Here is a 12,561-nt window from a genome sequence, read left to right on the forward strand (position 1 = left end):
CTTCATTTCTAGTTCTTGCCCTATCTCCTCCACTCCTCCAGCACATTTTCCCTTCAACTTTATGTGTGTGCTTCCTTCCTTCCTTCCTTCCTTCCTTCCTTCCTTCCTTCCTTCCTTCCTGCTTTCTCTCCTGCTGAGTCTACTTAGTTCTGCCTATAGCTTGGGTGTGGACCTTCTATTGGCTCATGGATGGCCTCTCAGGTCTTGCACTCTTGAAGAAAACAAACTCTCCCTTTCCCAGCAGCCATCAATCGCCAGCATCTCCTAGAACATGGGATATGGCTGACATGTCATGATCCTCTTGCCTGTCCATTCTGTTATTTTGGCTGGCCTGATCTTGAAAAAGCCTTGTGCTTGCAGTCCTCGCCACTTTGAGTCCACGTGTGCAGCTTTGCTGTCTTGTGTGGCGAATACTGTTTCACTGCGCAACTCTACTCACCCTGGCTCAGGCTGTCGGCGAGCGCTTTACCCACTGAGCCACCTCCCAGCCCAGCAGTAATGCTGGTATGCAGTCCCCTGTAGCAGTGATAGATGTCGAGAAATACACTGACTGAAAGTTCTTCCAGAAAAGTTTTAAAAAATATTCTTTAAAGAATATCCACATAAAATAGTAAGAACAAAACAAAACCAAAAAGTTTTGAAATCCAAAGGTATGGAAAAAACACACACACACACACACACACAAGATTCCCTCTGCACCCCACCTCTTTCAATTAGGGTTAGGTCAAATCTTATTTAGCCTTTATCGTATGAACATATGGAATGCTGGCCAAGGGCTTTAACCTCCATAAATTTTAGAGGTGACAAAATATCCCTTATTATGTAGACTCATGGGGAGAATTAAATGAGAAGACGTATTCAAGACTTCACCTCCAGGAGCCCTCTCTGGTGCTGAGCCCTCCCTACTCCTCCCCTACCTTTTGTTTCACCTTCCTTTCTGAACTGCAGCCCTGGCCATTGTATCTGAGCTAATGGGATAGAGAACACTTTGCTCAGGGAGGAAAGGGGTGTGGGAGCCTGAGACCTAGCTTATGTTTCATGGAACCTTTTCATCCTTTAACACGATCTCTGCCAGAAGGAAGGAGTGGAGATTAAGTGCGCAGGAGGTAAGGTATCTGCTTTCAGATCTGATCCCTAGACAATGGGTCCAGCTTCCCTTTATAATTCTGTGTGTGTGAAATACAGGATACCCTCAAAAGGGATTGGAGACTAAGCTAATTATCCTTCCAGGGAAAGTACTTGACAGGGACCAACAAGGATGAATACATGTTAATGAAATGTAGATACCTAAAGCCAAGGTGCCTGGTTGAGATGGTGTATTTCCTTCTGGTTGCCCACAGCCGCCCACAACGAAAAGGGAATGTCAGGCTGAGGGCTAGACTTTCTTGCTGAGAAAGGCAGGGGCCTGACTGGGCTAAAATCAAAAGCTTTGCAATTCCTTGAGACTTGTTCGTAAATGGGGGTATGGCCATGATGACCTCTGCTGGCTAAGAGGTCATTCAAAAAGTCATGGAAAGAGGCCACTGAAAGGTCATTTGAGGGACAGATAAGAGGCCACAACAATTCAGTTTTGTAGCTGTGGAGGTGATGATGCAAGGCCAGTTCCTGTGGAAACATCTATGTCCCTTCTCATAGGGAGATGGTGAACTGGACCAGCTGTGGATAAAGATTTTTGCTCTGTGAAGCCACCATTGCTTTTCCCATAGGAGCAGCCTGGGGCTCTTAGGGAGAGCTGCTGTGTATAAAGAACCACAGACTAGAGCAAACAGGACCATTCATGAATCAAATCTTAGGTAACAGGAGATAAGTATGGACCAATTACATTTCTGGTTAACCAGTGGATCACCTGGTGACCCAATTTTTTGCTTCCAAAAGTAGATGACTATGAACATAGAATTGCTATTACTGAGATTTGGGTTTTTGTTGTTTGAGACAGGGCCACTAGCCCAGGCTGACTTCAGACTCCAAAGAAAACAAGGATGACCTTGAACTTCTAGTCTTCCTGCCTCTACCTCCCAAGTTCTGGAATTCCAGAGGTATATAACCATATTTATGTATATAACCATATTTGTATGGTGCTGAGATCAAACTTAGGGCTTCATGCATGTCAGGTAAACCCTTCACCAACCAAGCTATATTCTCAGCCTCAACTGGGTTTTTAATTCAGTTTGAACAAATACCCCCAAAATGATGAGAGTGTTAAAAATGTCAAGTATTATAGATAATTGTATGGGGCTATAACATGCCCTTAAAAATGTCTTGTCTTTCTTAGAGTGTGGTATTAGTGCATGCTTCTAAAATTTGTGTGTTAAATTTTATAGTCTAGTATATGTATATATATAAAACAGCAGCTTTTATTTTACATCAGAGGGCCAGAGGTGGCTAAGGTGGGACAGCAGAGTTGGTGAGAAAGAAGGTCCAAGGACTTTTGTTCTGGGTGTGTCGGTGCTAGGAGTTGGTTGCTTCTAGGGTTTCTCTCTGAAGCTTTCAGGTTTAACTCTGAAGCTTTCAGGCTGGTAGCCTTGCTATTGGGGCTGCTAGTTGTGGCAAGAAACTCTGAGCTTTATTAACTCTTAACTGTCAGACTGATGGCTCTGGCTGCTGTACTTAAACTCTTAAGCTTTCAGGCTGGTGGTGTGGCTATTTGGGGCTGCTGGTCATGGCAAGAAGAAAGGAAGGAAGGAAGGAATGAAGGAAGGAAAGAAGGAAGGGAGGGAAAGAGAAAGATCATTCATTTACACAAACATAGGGCACTCCCACAGATCATTCATAAAAACATATATAGGCAATCAGACAAATACATATTTGGAAGAAACAAGGGGCTTTGACAAACAAGTTCTAACAGGCTTCACAATTTCACAATACACATACATAAAAAGACAATCAGACATTTAAACAGACAGACAGACAAGCTGACACATGGACAATATATGCATAAACACATACACACACACACACACACACACACACACACACACACACACACACAAAACTGGTGGATAAAGCAAATTCCTGTAGGCTTCAACACATGTTTATTTCTGTCCTGGGTTTTTATATCCTTTAAGACAATGGTTCACTAGGCATGAAAAAAATGACCTCATTCAAAATTAGATACAATTGTTACATAAAGAAGGGTGTTACAGTAGGACTATTGAGTATTAGTTCTCTCATTGGAACTATATCTAACTAGGTACCTTTGCTCGTTATAATCAGTGGTTTTATCTATATGCTCATTAAGAGCTCAAAGCACAAGTTTTTTTTTATTTGAAATGTACATTGTGTTCAAAGCAATTTTTTAATTTTAATTTAATTTTATTTTTAATTATACTTTATTTACTTTGTATCCCCCCTCGAGTTCCCTCCCTTCCTCCCCCTTCTCCATGCATGCCCCTCCCCAAGTCCATTGGTAGGGGAGGGTTTCTTTTTCTTCCTTCTGATCCTAGTCTGTTAGGTCTCGTCAGGAGTGGCTGCATTGTCTTCCTCTGTGGCCTGGTAAGGCTGCCCCCACCTCAGGGGTAGGTGATCAAAGAGCAGGCCAATCAGTTCATGTCAGAAGCAGTCCCTGTTCCCATTACTATGGAACTATTTGGATACTGAGCTGCCATGGGCAATCTGTGCAGGGGTTCTAGGTTATCTCCATGCATGGTACTTGGTTGGAGTATGAGTCTCAGGAAAGACCCCTGTGCTCAAATTTTAGGTTCTGTTGCTCTCCTTGTGGAGCTCCTGTCCTCTCCAGATCTTACTATTTCCCACTTCTTTCATAAGATTCTCTGCATTCTGCCCAAAGTTTGGCCATAAGTCTCAATATCTGCTTTGCTAGTCTGCAGGGCAGAGCCTTTCAGAGGCCCTCTGTGGGAGGCTCCTAACTTGTTTCCTGTTTTCTTCTTCTTCTGATGTCCATCCTCTTTGTCTTTCTGGATGGGGATTGAGCATTTTAGCCAGAGTCCTCCCTCTTGATTAGTTTCTTTAGTTGTACAGATTTTAGTAGATTTGTCTTATATTATATGTCTATATGAGTGAGTATATACCGTGTGTGTCTTTCTGCTTCTGGGATACCTCACTCAGGATGATCCTTTCCAGTTCCTACCATTTACCTGCAAATTTCATGATGTCCTTGTTTTTCATTGCTGAGTAATATTCCATTGTGTAGATGTACCACAATTTCTGTATCCATTCTTCAGTTGAGGGGCATCTGGGTTGTTTCCAGCTTCTAGTCAAAGCAATTTTTTATTTCAAGGTTTTTCTAAGAAACAAATGTCTGTCTTGTCTTGTATAGCAAACCATTCTTTGTTTTTATATTCATATGGTCTTTCTTATCATGGTGGACACCTGGGCCTTATCCCTGGGCTAATCCTAGAACAAATGTATTTCCTTGGTCATTAATTTGTTTCAGTTTTGTTTTCCTTCCTGGTATAATTGACACATGGAGGTTCACAGTGCTCCTAGAAATTTTTGCTGTATTGCAGGAGGGTTTAAAAATTACTCGAATCAAGTCAGAAATTCTAAAAAATCATCATAGGAATTATGAAATCACCAATTCATTTAAACAGCACTTTTTCATAAAGATGCATTTTCAAAATAATCTGCAGGGACAACAGAGTGAAGCAACAGGCAATGGGGGTCTCTGCCATGCCAGATATAAAACAAGCATGGAAAGGAAGTGTAGCAACAGTAAGCAGTCTTTTTGTTTGTTTGTTAATTTTTGTTTTTCAAGACAGGGTTTCTCTGTATAGCCTTGGCTACCTTGGACTCACTTTATAGACCAGGCTGGCCTCAAACTCACAGAGATCCACCTGCCTCTTTCTCCCTGAATTAACAATAAGCAGTCTTGAGACAAAATCCCTGAGGCTTTGCCTAAAACAGGATATGCCCATTCGTCAGCCATGCAAAAAATGAGTGGGCTGCCTCCAGTAAGCTCACTTGCTTGCTTTTGCCAATCCAGCATGCAATTGCTCCTGGCAGTCTAGTATCTTAAAATGTGGCAGAATTTATGGATAGGGCCTTTGAAGAATTAATTCAGATGAAATGAGGTCATTAAGCCAGGCTCCACTCCAGCAACATATATTCTGATCACGCTTCCTCCTGATAGTTCTCTTTATAAGAGGAGGAAAGGAGGACCCAGATGTGCACACAGAATAAAGGTGAGGAAAACACAGACAATGATTTTATGCAAACCAGGAAGAAAGGCAAGGAGTGCATCTTTCCCTTAAAGCCCTCTTAGGAGCCCTGATCACATTTAAACCTAAAAAATACCATGAGGTAGCCAATGATTGTTGGGTATTCTCCCACTCTTATCTGAAATGCTTCATAAATGTAGTTCTCCCCAACGAGCTCACTCATGTTTCTGTGTTCCCGCTTATGCTGGCTGATCAGGTCTTGTGCCTGCTTCCTCTCTCTTTACCTTGACTCCTCTCTGATATCCACCCTGAAATATGCCTTTCTTTTCATAGTAAAGTGCAAGCAGCAGGAGTGGTGATGTTGAAAGTTGGGAGGGATTGTTAACCCTTGGAAGTTCTGGTTGGATGTGAGGGACAAGAGATAACTTCATTTTAAAATGTATGGTTTTAAATATTAACTTCATACTCGTAGCTATTTGATAACATAGCCAACGACTTTCATCAGGAGTGTGGGTGCCTCCTGGGGTTCCTGTGGTTGGTGATAACAGCTGAGAGCAATGTGGGGAAGGACCGAAACATGATCAAAATGCGATGTCATAATAAAACCCATTGTTTTATAGGATGAATAAACCCTAATAACAAGCTTCACGTCTTAGAGCGTTTCAACATCCTATTTTTGGAGTCAGGGTGCTGAACCTCCACAAGCAAGCAGTTCCTGCTCCTCGATTTCATAGAACCCCAAGTTAACTTCTTTTGTCTGAAATGAAGGGTAGAAGGAGAGTTATGCTGGCTGGAGCTTAAGTCAGGCAGACAAAATCTGCCCCCCAACCACCCCCTGTGCCCTGTATGATCAAGATGAGCTTGGTCATGGAAGAGGAGGTGGTGATAAGTGTGAAGTTTATACTGTGGCAGCCAGCAGTTATCACACAAGTCACGATTTCCCTGCACAAGCCGCTCTGGAAGGAAATAGGGAGCTCAACCTAACAGCATAGATTAATGTATTGCTCCAGCCTCAGAACTGGCTTTGTATTTGCCACGTGACTTAAATAGATCCAGTCAGGGTTCGTGAGCCACCTTCAGTAAATTGCTTTTTCTCTCCAACCCAAGGCCATCTGCAAACCCACAGCCCGGGATCCCTCTTTGATTGTGAGTTGCCTTTGCTAGGTAAGTAACTTCTTTCTCTCCCCATGTCCCTCTCACCTATGGCCATCTCCACACCCAGAGGCACAGGTCCATATCGGTGGCCTTTGAACTTGTTCCAGAGCCATCTTTAACAGGTGAAAAGGCCCTGTCATCTTTCATCTCTATACCTCCTGCCATCTCTGTGCCAATAGGCAGAGCTCCAAACCCATGGCTTGGGAGCCATCTTTGTCTGTCTGGTTAAAGCACTCATCCACCAGCTTATCCTGGCTAAACTCTGGTCACACAGCTCCTGCACTGTGCCCATCGGAGGAAGGAAGGATTATTCCATCAGACACATAACCAAAGAGAGAGGTCCACACACCCCGGTCAAATCTGAAAATCAAGATAAATGGCCAAGGCGGCATATCTCCCACCAAACCCACCAGTTTTAAAGAAGTGTTCTCTAATGAGAACTACCTATGCAACAGTACCCCCCCTACACACACACACACACACACCAGACCACCAGACCTTAGCACACCACGTTGGAAGCACTGCTCTGACATTAAAATCCAGCAACAGGCCCTAACACTGCCAAAAGGAAACAAATACCTAAATCATCAAATACCTGGTCCATAGTTCCAGGACCCAGGGAAGTCCCTAAATGGACTAACCTAGGTTTTTGGCTTCTGCAGTGTCAGTTCTTGATAACTGAAGTAACTCAACCAGGATATAGTTTTTGTGCATAAAAGACAAAGAATGGTGAGGCTTGGGGCTGCATGATTTGGGCAATACAGACTTTCTTTCACTTTAAGGGTGTCCATGTGTGTTCTCTGGGGGAATTACCCCCAGACACCTAGGTGAACCCCAGGATGGAATTTAAGAGAATAACCACAAATTCTATCAAAGACTTCAAGGTACATCTAAAGATATAATCAATCAACCCACAGAATGGTATCTTTGCCACCTATACATGTGATAGAAGACTAATATCCAAGACATACAAAGGACTAAAAAAAAAAAAAGTCAAGGAAACAAATAACCCAATTAAAAACAAGACTAGACATTTAAGCCATTTTCAATATAAGAAATAAAAATGCCTAAGGAAAACATCAAAATGTGTTCATAATCCTTGGCAGTTGGGGAAATGCAAATTAAAACAACTTTGAGATTTCATCTTATTGCAGTCAGAATGACTAAGATCAACAAAATAACTGAACAACAAGAACAACAACAAAAAGATAGCAAGGTTGTGGGGAAAGGAGAATCCTCATTCACTACTAGAGGAAATGCAAATTGGTGTAGCTGCTGTGGAAATAAGTATGGAAATTCTTAAAAAAAAAAAAAGCCACTAAAGAAACCTAAAAATAAATCTGTCATATGATCCAGCCATACCATCCCTTGGCACAGGCCTGGCCATGTTCATTGCCGCTTTCTAGTCACAATAGCTAGGAAATGGAAACAACCTAAATGTGCTTCAACAGATGAACGGATAATAAAAATGTGGTGCATTTGTACAATGGAATATTATTCAGCTGTAAGGAAATAAAATCTCAAAATTTACAGGTAAATGAATGAACACTGGAAAGATTGCTGAGGCAGCCCAGACCCAGAAAGAAAAATGTGTATGTTCCTTCTCATTTGCAGTTTCCAGCTCTAAACCTTCAGATGTGGATGTACAACATTTTGTATGCACAGAAACTCAGGAAGTGTAAAGTGTGTTGGGGGAGGGCAGGGGGTTGGGAAGGGGATAGCAGGATATAGCTGATATGAATTCTCAAATGGAAAAATGAGGGTTTTCCATCTGTGGCAGAAAGGGAGAGAGGTTGATACAGAAGGAGATGGAGGGAAGAAGAACAAGCAATATATATTTAAATATATATTAAGTGTATATATTAAATATAAATAAATATATTTTATATAAATAAATATAAATTATATATATTTATTTATATATTTAAATATATATTTATTATATATATTTATATATAAATATATATTTATTTATATATTATATATATTTATTATATATATATTTAAATTATATATATTTATTTATATATTTAAATATATATTTATTATATATATTTATATATATAAATACATATATTTATTTATATATATTATATATATATTTATTATATATATTTAAATATATAAATAAATATATAATTTATATTTATTTATATAAAATATATTTATTTATATTTATAATATATATATATAATAAATATATATATATTTAAAGGAAGTTATGCTACTTGGGTTGACTATGCTTTCCACAAAACCCAGAGATTAATAGAAAACCCCAGAACCAGGCACAGGAAACTTCCTTTTGAGTGGCTGGTCAGTGTTGTCCACCTGACTGTCAAAACAATACAGACTAGTGCTAGTTTCCTTGCTTGCCTCCAGAGGTTAAAGGTAAGCCCCCATTGCTGAAGAAATCCTTTAGACACAGGACTTGGATAATTGGTGCTGGGCATGATCTGAAAGCCTCCTTCCTGTGGTTTAGCTTCCATGGCACCAGAAGGGAGTGAAGCAATTGACAGCCCTACCTAGCAGTAACACCCACGCACACAAGAGCCTGCATGACATGATGTGCACGAAGGTGCAAAGATGGCTGATGTCACCCATAGCTCTCTATGCGGATTTAAGGCTCTCTCAACAGGCTAGGAGGTAAATAAACCCCATGCTAGAAACCTAACCAACCTCCCAAGGTTCGTGAGCTCATGGATCTTAGAACAGATTTGTTACTGCCATTTTGCTGGGCAGCATAACTCCTTACTGCATTCCACATCTCATCCTTATACCCTCTGGTAAGGGTGGCTTCCGTCTCTCATCAAAGAGGCCTCTCTTCACAGCAGGTGGAGACCATGATAGAAAACTACTACTGGACAGAAGGCAGAGATCAGATCACTGGAGCCCAGAGCCAATGGGTACATCCACATCAGAGCCCCTTCAATCATGGCTGGGGGAATGTTACAGAAAAGGGGGTAGAAAGAGGCAAAGATCCAGAATGCCAGGAAAACTGCTGTGAAATAGTGTCTCCTAGAAATGGCTGCATGGGCAAGATCTGAACAATGGTAATGTCAACAGACGTGCTAACACATCTCTTCATGCCCTGGATGGCTGGACACATTAGTAGCTGCACTTAGTAGCTGCAGCAGCTATTTCACAGTCTGTTAGAGAAGCAAGGCGGAGACCTGGGAATGTGGCACAGTTGATAGAGCACTTGACCTACACAGGACATTCCTCATTCTCTAGGAGAGAGAGAAAGAGATTGAGAACACTGTGCCACAGCTGTTGAATAAAGTCATCAGTGATACCGCCCTCTATCGGAGTTCCCCAACTAGTCTCGGCTCATTCTTCTGTAATCCATCACCACAACGTTTCCAGGTTTGCTTACCCGCACACTGAATGATAAATAATATAAAGCTATTGTTGGAGTAAAGCACAGAGGAAGAATAGCAAGAATAGCATGAGCCATTCTTCTTGATAAACATTTATTGAGTGGTTACAAAGTACTGGGCCCTGAAGGGCAACTGAGGTGGAAATTGAGGTACAGATACAGGCACTCAAGTCCACAAATACAGTATGGGGCAGCAAAGGCTACAGTGTGTGGGTATGGGTGAATTGTGGGGACAGGAGCATATTGGCTTGCTTAGGAAATGCAGGTGATGTTTCCTGGAAAAAACTGTCCTCTAAGACTTAAAAATACTTAGTCCAAAAGTGTGTGTGTGTGTGTTTGTGTGTGTGTGTGAACACATGCACACTTGCATAAAGGGAATTCTAGCAGAAGTGCAGGACATGGGAAGTTTGATGTACTCAGAGAAGCATTATCTGTGAGCAATCAGTATTTATCTATCTTATGTGCATCTGCGTATATGTGATGTGCTCACACATATGTGTGGGCATCACCTTGGGTGCCAGCCCCCATCTTACCCTTGTTTGAGACAGGGTCTTTTGTTGGTTACCACTGTGAGCCCCAGGCTAGCCTGAGATCTTTCAGGAATTCGTTACTCTCCACTCCCCACCTCACCACAGGAACACTGGGTCACAGACATGTGCTAAGACGCCCGGCTTTGTGCGGATTTTCTGGGGGTCGAACTCATGTGTGCCTTCTTGTTCAAGAGCATCGCTCACTCAGCAAGCTACCTCCACAGGCCCCACTGCCTTTCATTTTAAGCTACTGAGCTTAGCGGGGGGGGGGTGTTGTCACACCACAGTAGCTGACTGATAGGAGATACTCATCTCTAAGATAACTGAAAGTGAAAATTGCATAAATGTTGAGAACAACCAGTCAGAAGGAATGGAAAGGACATGGCAGGACTTCTTAGGTCAGTCTAAGGGGTTCTGACTCTCTTTGGAGTAATAGGAAGAGACTGAACAGAGAAATGACGTGATTTAATCCATCATGCTATCGACCGAGGAAAAGGAAATTAGAAAGTAAGGAACTAGAGGAGTGGTTGGTTAAAACCAGGAAAATAAGTTATTGAAAGTCAGAAAGCGGGGCTGTCAGGGATCAGCTAAACAGTCATTAAACAGGTTTTCACATATGAACAAGGTCAGAAAATGTACACAGGAGCCGAAAGGGGAAAAAACGGATTGAAGGGAACATGAAAGCTGTGCTAGCTAGTCTTAGGTCAACTTGATGCAAAGTAGAGTTATCTAAAAGGGGGAGACCCTCACTTGGGAGAATGCCTCCATAAGATCCAGCTGTAAAGCATTTTCTTAATTGGTGACTTATGGGAGAGGCCCATCCCTGGCCTGGTGGTCTTGGGTTCTATAAGAAATCAGGCTGAGCAAGTCATGTGGAGCAAGCCAGCAAGCAGCACCCCTCCATGGCCTCTGATCAGCTCCTGCATCCAGGTTCCTGCAGTTTGAATTCCTGTTCTGAGTTTCTTTGGTAATGAACAGCAATGTGGAAATGTAAGCTGAATTAACCCTTTCCTCCTTAACATGGATTTTGGTCATGGTGTTTTGTGCAACAGTAGAAACCCTGACTAGGGCAATAGGAAACAAGTGGGGACCATATGATGGACCCTCACGGGGGAGGAAGGAATGGTGCCGAAAAGTCATCCCCAGAGTGACAGTGACCTAACTTTCAATAGATTATCAACAGCAAGTCACTTGACATCATCAAGCTGGCTACAGCAAGAGGAACACAGTTGATTTTAACTACATTAACTACACACATAGCTCATTCTCACCATCAAACAGGTCATTGTTCACATACATAGATGATTGTGTACTCATTACAGATCAACAGACGGCTAGGAAAGTCACTTGGGTTCATAACGTTTTAAATAGAGGCAGCATTGTCTTGTGTTTTTCTTCCTGTCTCTGCTCTCTTAGCAGCAGCTGTAGTGGAAAGAGAGGGGACCTTAGACTTACAGTCCTGGAATGGAATTCTGGCCTTGCTAATTTACTGGCTATGGAGCCCTGGGGGAAATGATGTAATGTTTTTGTGCCTTTATTTTCTCTCTCTTCATAAGAGGAAGACTATTTTGTCTCAATTAGTTATTGCTGTTACAACAGACCTCTTGCAAAGTTCAATGGCTTGGCTTGGTTAGGGAGATGGTTCAGTATATAATGGTTCTTACAGACAAGCATGTGAGTTCTATTCTTGGGTCCCAGATGGTAGGAAGAGAAAACTGACTGTTCTCTGATCACCATATGTGTCCTGCACACACACACACACACACACACACACACACACACACACACACCAATAAATTTAATATTAATTTCAATGGCTTATAAAGTAAAATAGGATACATGTTCCTTAATTCCTCAGTCTGTACAAACCTGAGTGTTTTGTTAGTTCCCTTTGTATCATGATCAATATGACAAGAGCTGAAAAGGAAACTTACTTTTTGGGTAAATTTCAGAGGTTTGTTACTTGGGCTTCTTTGGAGGAACAGAATTGATAGAATAAATATTTTGCAAAGGGGATTTATTGGATTGGATTTTATGCTGTGTGGGCTGGATAGGCCACGAATGGATATGTGAGCACCCGAGAGGCTGTGAACCCAGTATCTCTCAGTCTGAGGCTGCAGGCCTTGGCTGGTTTTCAGTTGATGTTGGAAGGCTGAAGAAGCTGGGCTGAGAAATCAGTGAAGGACAGCAGCAGGGGCAGGCAGAGAGTAGATGCACTCACAAGCAAGTGGTGAAGGCAGGGAGGCAAAAATGCAGCAGCTTTTACATCCAACCCCCTTCTGTTTGGGCTGCAGCTGGAAGTTGCCCCCCAGTCCTTTTCTCTGGTAAGCTTTCTTGGAAATACCCTAGCTGCCCTTCCTGGAGATGTGCCTCAGTCATTTCC

This window comes from Psammomys obesus, unplaced genomic scaffold, assembly GCF_907164565.1.
Source record: "Psammomys obesus unplaced genomic scaffold, mPsaObe1.curated_primary_1811, whole genome shotgun sequence".
NCBI classification, from domain to species: Eukaryota; Metazoa; Chordata; class Mammalia; order Rodentia; family Muridae; genus Psammomys; species Psammomys obesus.